The sequence below is a fragment of the Conger conger genome, chromosome 16 (assembly GCF_963514075.1).
Source record: "Conger conger chromosome 16, fConCon1.1, whole genome shotgun sequence".
NCBI lineage: Eukaryota > Metazoa > Chordata > Actinopteri > Anguilliformes > Congridae > Conger > Conger conger.
The window spans coordinates 30,972,775-30,983,431 of NC_083775.1; the positions used below are offsets into that span (position 1 = coordinate 30,972,775).

The 10,657-nt window shown below is 41.3% G+C and overlaps 1 protein-coding gene across 4 annotated transcripts in view; it reads right to left on the reverse strand.

Moving 5' to 3' along the window:
- LOC133114257 (signal transducer and activator of transcription 3) overlaps positions 1-6,210 on the reverse strand; it is a 31,530-nt gene extending 25,320 nt beyond the window's left edge. For all 4 annotated transcript variants that reach the window (XM_061223484.1, XM_061223482.1, XM_061223483.1 and 1 more), the window contains exon 1: positions 5,825-6,210. The gene's annotated coding sequence lies outside the window, so the exon portion shown is untranslated. The remainder of the gene's footprint in view (positions 1-5,824) is intronic.
- Between the last annotated feature and the right edge of the window lie 4,447 nt (positions 6,211-10,657).

Sequence of the window (10,657 nt, forward strand, 5' to 3'; positions counted from 1 at the left end):
TGTTAGCCTGTGGGAACATTCCATTCCGTAACATCTGTAACAGTGCCTAGCAATAGCTAGCTTCGCTGCTGTGCAGTTGTTGAAATGAATGTGGCTAGCGGCAGTTGAATTTGAAATCATTCCCAAGACAGTGCATCATTTTTCATAACCATGAAAATACAGCAACACCACACACAGGTTGTCAGAGAATCTGGCACCAACCAAAAGCAAAACACGAGGCAACATCAATATTGATTGGGTGAAGTTGGGAATGCAGTTCTCCCTAAGTTGTTGACATTTGATAGCAAAGATGCGATATGATATTTCCAACCCTGAGATGATATCAAGATTCAAGCTATGCGTTTCCCTGCCAATCGGTTATGCAGCTCATTGACACACTTGTTAAATCAAGGAAAAAAAGATATTTTTTTAAACATTTTGATCAGTTTAGATCCTGGTGATAAAGACTGATCCAAAGAATACTTGTGTAGGTTTTAATCAAACCTATATATTTACGGAAAACCATTGTTTAATTTATTAATAGCTTTTGTAATTGAACGATGACAATATATTGCATATTTTAAAACATAATTAGAAATATATCCATTAGACTTTGATGGTGTGCCAGTGGAATTAATGCACATTTTTCACACCCCTTGGAAAACAGCACTTTTGCAACCCTTAGATAAAGTCTTGCTGACTGACTAACATGTTCGTGACCTTTGAATTCAGATGAACACAGATACGCTCATCAGATTTCCTAGAAGAGAGTGTGGCCCATCGAAGTCGGAAAGATGCAGTCACGTAAGATCCAACACAGATGGGCAGATACTTTTTCAATCCCCAGGCTGAAACTGGCTTAAAAACAACAACCGTTATGCATGTGTCGAGCTGAACGCAAAAACAGATGGGCGACGTGCTGTTCCTCCACAGCAATGTAAACGCCATATTCCCGTCTGCTCTTGCCTTTTTGGAATTTGCTTAATTGATCTTTATTTGAAATGAATTAGCTAGCCCAGTCCCCCATCTTTTAAAATTGTGTCATGAGCCAGGGACTGGGCAAAAGCTGATGTTGCAGTACACTTTAGCCCTTTCAGTCCCAAGCCAGATATGAATAAGTATTTGGTTGAGATAATGTAGGAGGGTTTTAATAGGGGCTCAAAACAATCTAACATTAGCAGTAATTTTGATTGGTTGAAAGGGTTCAAGGTTGAGAGTGCTATAGGGTACTGTTGAGTAACAAAAAGTCTGAAATAAACTGAAAACCGAAATAACAAAAAGCCAAAAAAACTAAAAAAACAAACCATGAAGTGAAATTAAATTGTTGAGACCTAAAGGGTTACGGCACATGGTATAAAACTATTTACGTTTTCAAAATGCCGGGTAAGCACCATTTCCCATTTCTAGTTCCTCTGTACTTTTTCTACACCAGGAGCTCAGCCGGAGCAACAGACGCAGGAAGGGAGGAGTCGTCACAGTCCTCCAGAGTCAGGCTGTGAAAGGCAGCAGCAGCTGGAAAGCGCTCTGCGCCTCCAGGGCGGACCAGGAGCAGCGCGCCTCCCGGAGAGAACCCCAGTCACGTTCTGCCAGCGGGGGCGCCATTCTGCACCTCCTCATTCACGACCTGCACTGCCTGGCACGCATCCATACCACGTTAAATTATATTTACAGAAGACTGTCACAGAAGACTGTCACAAAGATCTTTTAGAGTGTCAGAAGGGCAGACACCTGGCCTGAGCCCCTAAATAGCATGCAGGTGAGGTGTGTATACAAAAAAAATTCCCCAGTGGGGAGAAAAACCCTCAAACGACGGTGATGAGAAAAACAAATCTACTCACTGGAAATAAATCTCATGAAGAACCCCGGCTATAGAAGGGGAGGCCCATTCTCCACTCCACAAATCCAATACGACTATTCAAAACAGTCTAAAAGCTTAGTTGTGTAATGCTAGCTGGAAAAGTAGGAAGTCTTATATGAAGACAAATGCCTGATGAGGTCAGAGCAAACTTCAAAGGGCTCTGGGCACACAAGGAAAAGCACAGACCAGATTTTCTAACTCAATGCAAAATTCTAGTCGCAGAGCAATTTGCTAAGCCTTAGACTGGGTGGGAGAAGCTAAACAAATATGAACAAAACATAAACATAAACAAAACTGACACAGGAGTTGAGAAAAATGTCTTTGATATCATACTGCTTTGATATGCAAAAAATAAAGCGATACCTGCAAAATAACTATTCTGTCCACATGGCCTTTAAATCACTATAACGTTTCAGTTTCAATATAACTTGCAAATTAAGAAAGATCTGCAATTTATCAAGAGTATGCGTGAGATAATTTACTGAATAAGGGACTGCAAGCCAGTCCTAATTCCTAATAACAAGGTGATCTGAGGTGAAAAGCAAGTCAACTAGTAAAGAAAACAGAAACTACTATAGCCTTTGGAGAGGTCATCTGTACACAGGTCCCTGCCCTGACATCAGGGAGCTTCCGTTTTGCGTTTCAGAATTACACCTCTCCGCCCTAAGCCTGGTGAAAACAACGCTGTTCAGAGCCATCACTTTTCAGCATCCAACCATTTTACATTTAGATTTACATTTTAGGCATTCAGCCCATGCTCTTATCCAAAGCGACTTATAATTGGTGCATGAAAAAAGGCCTAGATCCTTAAATCGCCAACAATCCAGGTAGCAATTAAAGAGAGAGGAATGGTTGGGCCATAGCACACAGGCAATACGTTTACTAAGTTAAAATTAATATATGGAAGGAAAAAGCAGAGGGTTTTTTTTCTTTTTGCAGGGGGAGGGAAATGTAGGATAATAGGAGATGTGGAAGAGAGGAATGAGAATCAGGGTGGGGGAGGGGAGAGGGGTTATTTCCTGAACAGATGGGTCTTCATGTTACGCTGGAAAGGCGGGAGGAACTCTGTTCCCCCAGCCTCATAGTCCAATATCTTCCAACCGATCACATCAATGCAGGGAAGGTGGGGCCCAAGTTGAATACAGAGATTCAAATAGAAAAACAGTCCTACAAACTGTCCTCTGAGAACCTGAGCAATGCCGAACTGCTGCATAACTGGTGTGTCTATCATTGTCACTGCACCCAGACCATCAGGCAAAGGTGTCTGTATAGACTATTAGAGACTATGACGGATCTACAGCTCACCAACTCTAGCCTCCTGCAGTTTTCTCTGCACCATTTGTGCTTTTATTACCGCTTTTTACCTCACTTCATTGCTATTTGGGGGTTCAGACCGGGTTTGCCAAACTTTTGCTTTTTATTTCTGCTCCAAATCGTGTTTGTGACCGTCATCTAGGGAAAAAGAGCTGAAGGAATAAAATCAAATTGAATCACTGCGTAACAAAGCAACCATTGCCGCAAAGTAGGCAGCCATTTCTACCCATCCATACTGTGTCCAAATTCGAAAGCTTAAAACCAAAGACAGACATTTTGGATGATCTTCCCCTGATTGTGTGAAGCAAGCAGACTGTTTTGATAAGCAGGCTAAATCAAAACTGAACTTTTTAGCCATTTGTCCAACACCTGCCACAAATAACCAACATCTGTACCCCAACACGAGCCATTTACATTTACATTTACATTTTAGTCATTTGGCAGATGCTTAATCCAAAGCGATTTACAAGTGCATAGGTTCTTCCAGAATTTAAAGCATCACATTCATAACTAGTAAAGTACACATGCTGATCTAAAAAAAAATACAGTCATCGTAAGTGCAAATTTTTTTGGGGGGTTAGACAAGAGGGATATCGGAAAGAGGGGGGGGGGGGGGATCAGGAGGGAGGACTAAGGTACAGTTTGAAAAGGTGTGTTCTTAGTCTGCGTCGAAATAGGGGGAGGGATTCTGCTGTCCCGACACTGGTAGGCAAGTAATTCCACCACTGAGGAACCAGAACGGAAAACAGGCGTGAACGTGCAGCTCGACCGCCAGGTGCTTGGGGTGAGGGAACCATGAGTTAAACTAAAGCCTGAAACCTACTGCCCCCATAAGGCTTAGAGTGAGGTGCTGTGTGCAAGCTGGTTTGAAAACTACAATACAGAAAAGGCATTGACAAATTATTCCAGTGTGCTTCGCAAACATCAGAGTTGACCGACGGACTGATTGATTTCTCATCTATTGGAATAATCACTATGGTTCAGAGCCGATCATCCGGGTGCATGGCAGGACTCAAAGCTGGTCCGCAAACACCATAAGGGGGCAAAAAGGCAAGCGCCATGACTGAATGCTCTTAAGAACAAGACTTGAAGCTCAAAGTGTGGTGCGCGTTCAGTCTCATCCATGTTCGGGGCTGAGGCTGGTGCTGCAGTGGGCTAGCAGCCGTCTCCTCCTCCTCCTCCTCCTCCTCCTCCTCCTCCTCCCTTGATGCTCCACCCTCCAGAAGACTTATGGGATGGGAGAGGACTGAGGGGCAGGTGGGAGGTGAAGGGCGCATTCCTATAGCACATGCCGCTCTATTTTCATAAAAATTCTGCCATTTGCCTCAGCCAACATTAAAGCCTTTTTGCCGGGGAAACAATTCAAGACAATTGAAGAAGAAATTTAGCTCGTCGGAAAATTAGCTAGTCAACAGTAAGGAGGCCGACATTATAGAACAATACTGATTCTAGAGAATAAAAAACAAAGATAACACCAGTACCGCGTGCATGGTGGGTAATGGAGACAGAGGAGAACAATGTTTGGGTCATTAATGCCCGGTCCGCTTCAAATGGTATAATAACAATATCAGCATGAATATCAGCATGAAAATGGATTGGTGAGCCGTTTAGTTAAGTATTTATTTCAAATGATTGTATTCCAATACAATCCCGGGCAGACTGAATTGTAGCAATGTACTACCGGAGACTTGCCCAGTAGACGGAATGATACACTTTAGTTAAAGAGATTGCAAGGAAGCCTACACAATGACTTGAAAACGCATTATACTAGATAAACTAGTGCTTTAGTGTAGCTTTCACGTCCGTACATTAATATCGGAATTTTGCTATAAAGAGAAATGGGGTTCTGGAATGATGCTTTAACGAGGCGGGGCAGAACGATTAGACGTCAGAGAGGAAATCCTGAAGGTATAGTAGCCTACATCAGCCACAAAAACACAAGCGTCATTGCAGAGGATGCAGATGAGTGACGCTTTACAGCCTTACAATAACACTGACTCACAAATATCACTGCCTGGACCAGGAACGTTTAAGCTAGGTAGCTAGCTTATTGTGGACAATAAATTACATACAGACAGCAGTGCGCATCGTCAAATGCAGTCAACCCCTGAACCATAGAGCTGAAACTTTATTAATTAGACAAAACAAAACACGAATTTTAGCACCCAGTCGTCCAAAGTACAAGAGTAAAAGGTCTGTAAACGGACAGACTGTTGTCAGCAAGCCCCATATTGCCATAATTTACAACGGTAACACGAGTTAATGGGTTAATGGGAACATAGCCGCCATAGCGCATCATGTCCTGCGTGCACAAGCAATTGGGCCAGATAAGCATGGAGAGAGCTAGCTACAGTAACTTAGAGTGTTGCATGTACGGTAAATGGCTTTCATGTCTTCGACTTTCAAAAAGTGAACATAGAAACATGCAACTAACAAACAAGTGGAACACACTGACATTTATCACCGAACGTTCATTATTTTAAGTGTTTGGAAATGTATCTGCCCATGCACGTCACTGTAGCTTTCTGTTGGCAGAAGTCAGATGCCTGAATGTCGCCCTGTTTACTCAATAGAAGTAGGCCTAACTGCTAGATCGATATCTAGATGCAGATACTGTAGCTGCCAAGTTGCGAAATAAAGACAGCCATTTAACTGAAAGTGAAAAAATCTTACCCTTTGCTCTTGAGAATCTTGTTTAGGGGAAACGGTGGAGTCCTTAAACTTCCCAAAGCGAGAAACAAGCAGCAAGCTAGCAAGCTATGCGACAAACGTCAATCAAATTAGTATGGGAAAAAAGTTTTCCAATGTTTCACCAAATTCGCTACCGAAGCAATACACGACTGACGTAATGATTATATTCTGTCAAATTAACAAGATGTGGTTCGAGAAAATAACACGTTCCAACCAGCTCGGTTTATAAGATTTCAGACAACTCCTCCACGGCTACAGAGAACAACCAACACACTACCTAGGAGGTTAGTCTTAACAGACAGCTCTGAGAAGCGCTGGCTGAGCCCTGCGGGCCTCGGTCACCCTGCTAACAGCGAGTTTGCTACGCATCGCCCAATCGATGTGCTGGTATTTCCAAGGGGCGGTTCTATGGCAAAAGGGGTTGTGCTTTGCGCTCTGTTTACTGCCTACGCCTCCGCCGCTGTTGCGAAAAAGAAATACCCCCTCGTGTGATAAGGGGAAATTACCCATGCACAGTCGAACTGCGGGGGGAGGAAGTATGTTTTCTCAGAAAAGCCAGGCTGGAAGTCATATGAATTACTGGCAGTGATTACGTCAGCAACAGTTTAATAAGACAGACGCCAGAGCCAGTGTTTCGTGGAGTCCGAAATGAATTGGAGCATAAGAAAAAGGATCTTTATGAATAGTTAGGATCGATTTTGCTCTGTCTTTCTTAATTTCACGTCGGTTTCATCTTGCTTACAAAACGATGTCATCGTCATTGAAAGTGACATCTCCTTCATTTTAGAGAGACTGGAGCTTTTGCTCAGGATATTTCAGGAGGTTCTTCTGGGATTTTATGAATCTTTTTACGTTATGAATTCCGTTCCTGTAAATAAAAGCTCTCCAGTTTTTAGTGAGGGACCTTTGATATGATTCTGGTGGGGGTTTGTGGCAGAGCATTGCTTGCCAGACACGAGAACCAAATTCCCGTTCTGCACTGCAGTGACATCACCTCACAAGAAGTGAGCTGACAGGTGAGGGAGGTGAGTCAGAGATAAAACTGAATTGAGAGGTCACAGCACAACTTTATTCCTGCTGGTTGAACTAGACCAGGGGCACACTGCCAAGTCAACATATCCTGCTAAAATGCTCTTTGTGACATTATCTGACAGGTGTAATGAATGCAGCATTGAACATACAGTACTGTGCAGAAGTCTTAGGCACCCTAGACTTTCTTATATATATATACAGTGCTCAGCGTAAATGAGTACACCCCCTTCGAAAAGTAACATTTTAAACAATATCTCAATGAACACAAAAACGATTTCCAAAATGTTGACAAGACCAAGTTTTATTTAACATCTGTTTAACTTATAACATGAAAGTAAGGTTAATAGTATAACTTAGAGAACAAAATTTTCAGTTTTACTCAAATTAGGGTGATGCAAAAATGAATACACCCCACTGAAAGTCTCTGGAGCAAAGCTAAATTTTAGACTACAAATGTCTAATTTAACAATAATCAACCACAGGTGAGTCTAATTATTCATTACACAGGTGTCCAGCAGACTGTTGACTATAAAAGGGTGTTACTTCCCTTCCCGTTTCATGTTGTTAGCAATGGCACCACTTGGAAGAGAAATGTCGAGAGACCTGAGAAAGAAAATAATTTCTTTACACCGCAAAGGTGAAGGCTACAAGAAGATCAGCAAAGCTTTACTTATCAGTCAGAATACTATAGCAAAAGTGATACAAAAATTTAAAAAAGATGGAACTGCAACCATCTCACAGAGACGTCCAGGCCGTCCATGGAAGTTACCACCTCAACAGCAGTGTCTTCTGATGAGAAGGGTCAAAGAAAATCGGCATGCAAGTTCACTGCAGTTATCTAAGGAAGTAGAAAGGCAAACTGGGGTGACTATTTCTCGTGACACAATACGGCGTACACTGCAGAGGAATGGCATGCGTGGGTGCCGTCCACGAAGGAAGCCTCTCCTAAAGCCCAGGCACAAAAAAGCCCTCCTAGAGTTTGCCAGGGCCCATGCTGACAAAGATGAAGACTACTGGGACTCTACTCTGGAGTGATGAGACCAAGATGAATGTTTTTGGAACTGATGGCTTCAAAACTGTATGGCGTCGCAAAGGTGAGGAATACAAAGAGAAATGCATGGTGCCTACAGTGAAACATGGTGGTGGCAGTGTCCTTATGTGGGGTTGCATGAGTGCTGCTGGTGTCGGGGAGCTATACTATACTGAAAGAGAAGATGCTACCATCACTCCGTGCCCTTGGTTGTCATGCACTTTTCCAACATGACAATGATCCTAAACGCACATCTAAGGCCACTGTTGGATTTCTGAAGAAGAACAGGATGAAAGTGATTCAGTGGCCAAGTATGTCTCCTGATCTGAACCCAATTGAACACCTGTGGGGAATTCTGAAGAGACATGTTGAGCATCACTCTCCATCCAGCATCCAGTCTCTAAAAGAGGTCATTCTTGAAGAATGGAAAAAGATCGATGTAGCAAAATGTTGTCAAATTGTTCATTCCATGCCTAGAAGACTTGGTGCTGTCATTAAAAATCATGGGGGCCATACAAAGTACTAGATGTAGTAGTTTTTGTTGTGGGGTGTACTCATTTTTGCATCGCCCTTATTTGAGTAAAACTGAAATGTTATTATATTATATAATATATATATAATGTTATAAGTTATATTATTAACCTTACTTTCATGTTATAAGTTATACAGATGTTAACATTTTAAACAAAGGGGGTGTTCTCATTTACTCTGAGCAGTGTGTGTGTTTAGTATAAAATAACACATTTGTGATTTCCAAATATTCATTTTCCAAAAGATGTAATTTGTGTATTAAATAAAAGTAATATTGCTGTAAGCAATTGACTACTTTTTTCATAACTTGATCAAGGCTGTCTGAGATCAGAAGCAAGGAGCCAACCAAAGTCTGCAGAAGAACTGTGGCAAGTTCTCCAACATGCTTGGAACAACCTCCCTGCTGATTGTCTTATAGAGCTGCAGGACAGCGTTAGCCATCTCAGAAGTGATGAAGTTTTAACACTGAAGGGTGGCATAAAAAAATATTGATTTGATTCAGTTTTGAACTATTCTACCAAATTACTAAAATGTAGTGTAAAATGTATAGTATGTTTATTTAGGACCTTTCATTGAATTATTTTCGAAAGAATCTTATCTGTACAGAATGTTATGCAGGTGCCAAAGACTTTTGCACAGTACTGTACTGTCAAAATACAAGCACAGCCCAGTACTTTACAGGAAACAGGTGACCCAATCAATTTTTGCTGGATTTAAGAACCACTGATCTAATTTCTAAACGTGAATTAAATATTTTGCAGAACACCTCATTATTACTTGGTAAAAGTCTGTTGGCCTAAGAACTTCTTACACAGGAGTTTATGAGAATGTACAGAGCCATGCCCAATTCCTTTGGGGACGGTCCTGTGGCCTGGCGATATCGAACAATTTAAACATGCAGTTTAAATATGAGAATGACAATGTGTGTCAAATATGTACTCTGAATATTCCCTTCTAAAGCCTTTTCAATTGAAGCTGATTGAAAGATAAATGACATTGTTCTTCCTGGATGAACTCATTCTTTTTGAAAAATTCTCTGTTTCTCTCAGTTGCTCACCCTGAGATTAGATGCTGTAGTTTCCAGGTTTCTGTCACAGTCAAACCAGACAATATGAGCCTGCTGGGTTTTAGAGATGACTTTGATTTGGCTCACTGCAGTTTTAGTTTTCTTTCACTTCCCTAACTGGAAACTGACATGATTAATAACTTGTGCAGCTCTCCTCTCAAAAACAGAAATATCTGAATCTCAAGATTTCTCAGAATGAAAATGAAACTGGCTACTACTTTGTTTCATGGGAAAATTTAGAAATCTGACTTGGATTAGTTCAGACACACACAACCAAAATAATTATAGGTGAAAAACAAATGAATAGCATGCAAGTGGCTGGTCTTGTGGATCCTGGTATTGTTTGTATGGAGAAGAGGTCTCCAACTTGAGAAATTTGCTATAATGCTACTTTGTCTGATCTGCACTATAAAGCTATGGTGAGGCACTGAAACAGAGTGTTCCAAAAATAGATTTTTGTAAAATTATATTAACTGCTATAAAACTATTAAGTGTACGAATTTACTCTGTTGCACCATTTATGTGTACACACACAATCTCACTGAAATTTGTCAGATAACATTACAGCTCCCTTCTCTTCCAATTCCATTTCTGATATACACTCAGTAAGCACTTTATTAGGTATTTATTAGTTATTTTTTAGACTTCTACTGCTGTAGGCTATCCACTAAGTTATGACGTGTTGTGTGTTCAGATATGCTCTTCTGCATACCACTGTTGTAACATGTGGTTATGTGCATTACTGTCACCTTCCTGTCAGCTTTGACCAGTCTGGCCATTCTCCTCTGACCTCTCTCATGAACAAGGCAAGGATTTTTTTTTGTTTTTCACACCATTCTTTGCAAACTATAAGGGCTTTTGTGTGTAAATCCCAGGAGAGCAGCAGTTCCTGAGATACTCAAACCACCCTGTCTGCCACCAACAATCATTCCACGGTCAAAGTCACTTTGATCACATTTTTCCCCATTCTGATGGTTGATGTGAACAATGACTGAAGCTCCTGACCCGTATCTACATGATTGTATGCATTGTACTGCTGCCACACAATTGGCTTATTAGATAATCACATGAATGAGTAGGTGTAATAAAGTAGAATTGTTCCTAAGTGCTCAGTGAGTGTACAATATCCTGCTTAAATTTCAAGCAAGGAAAATCG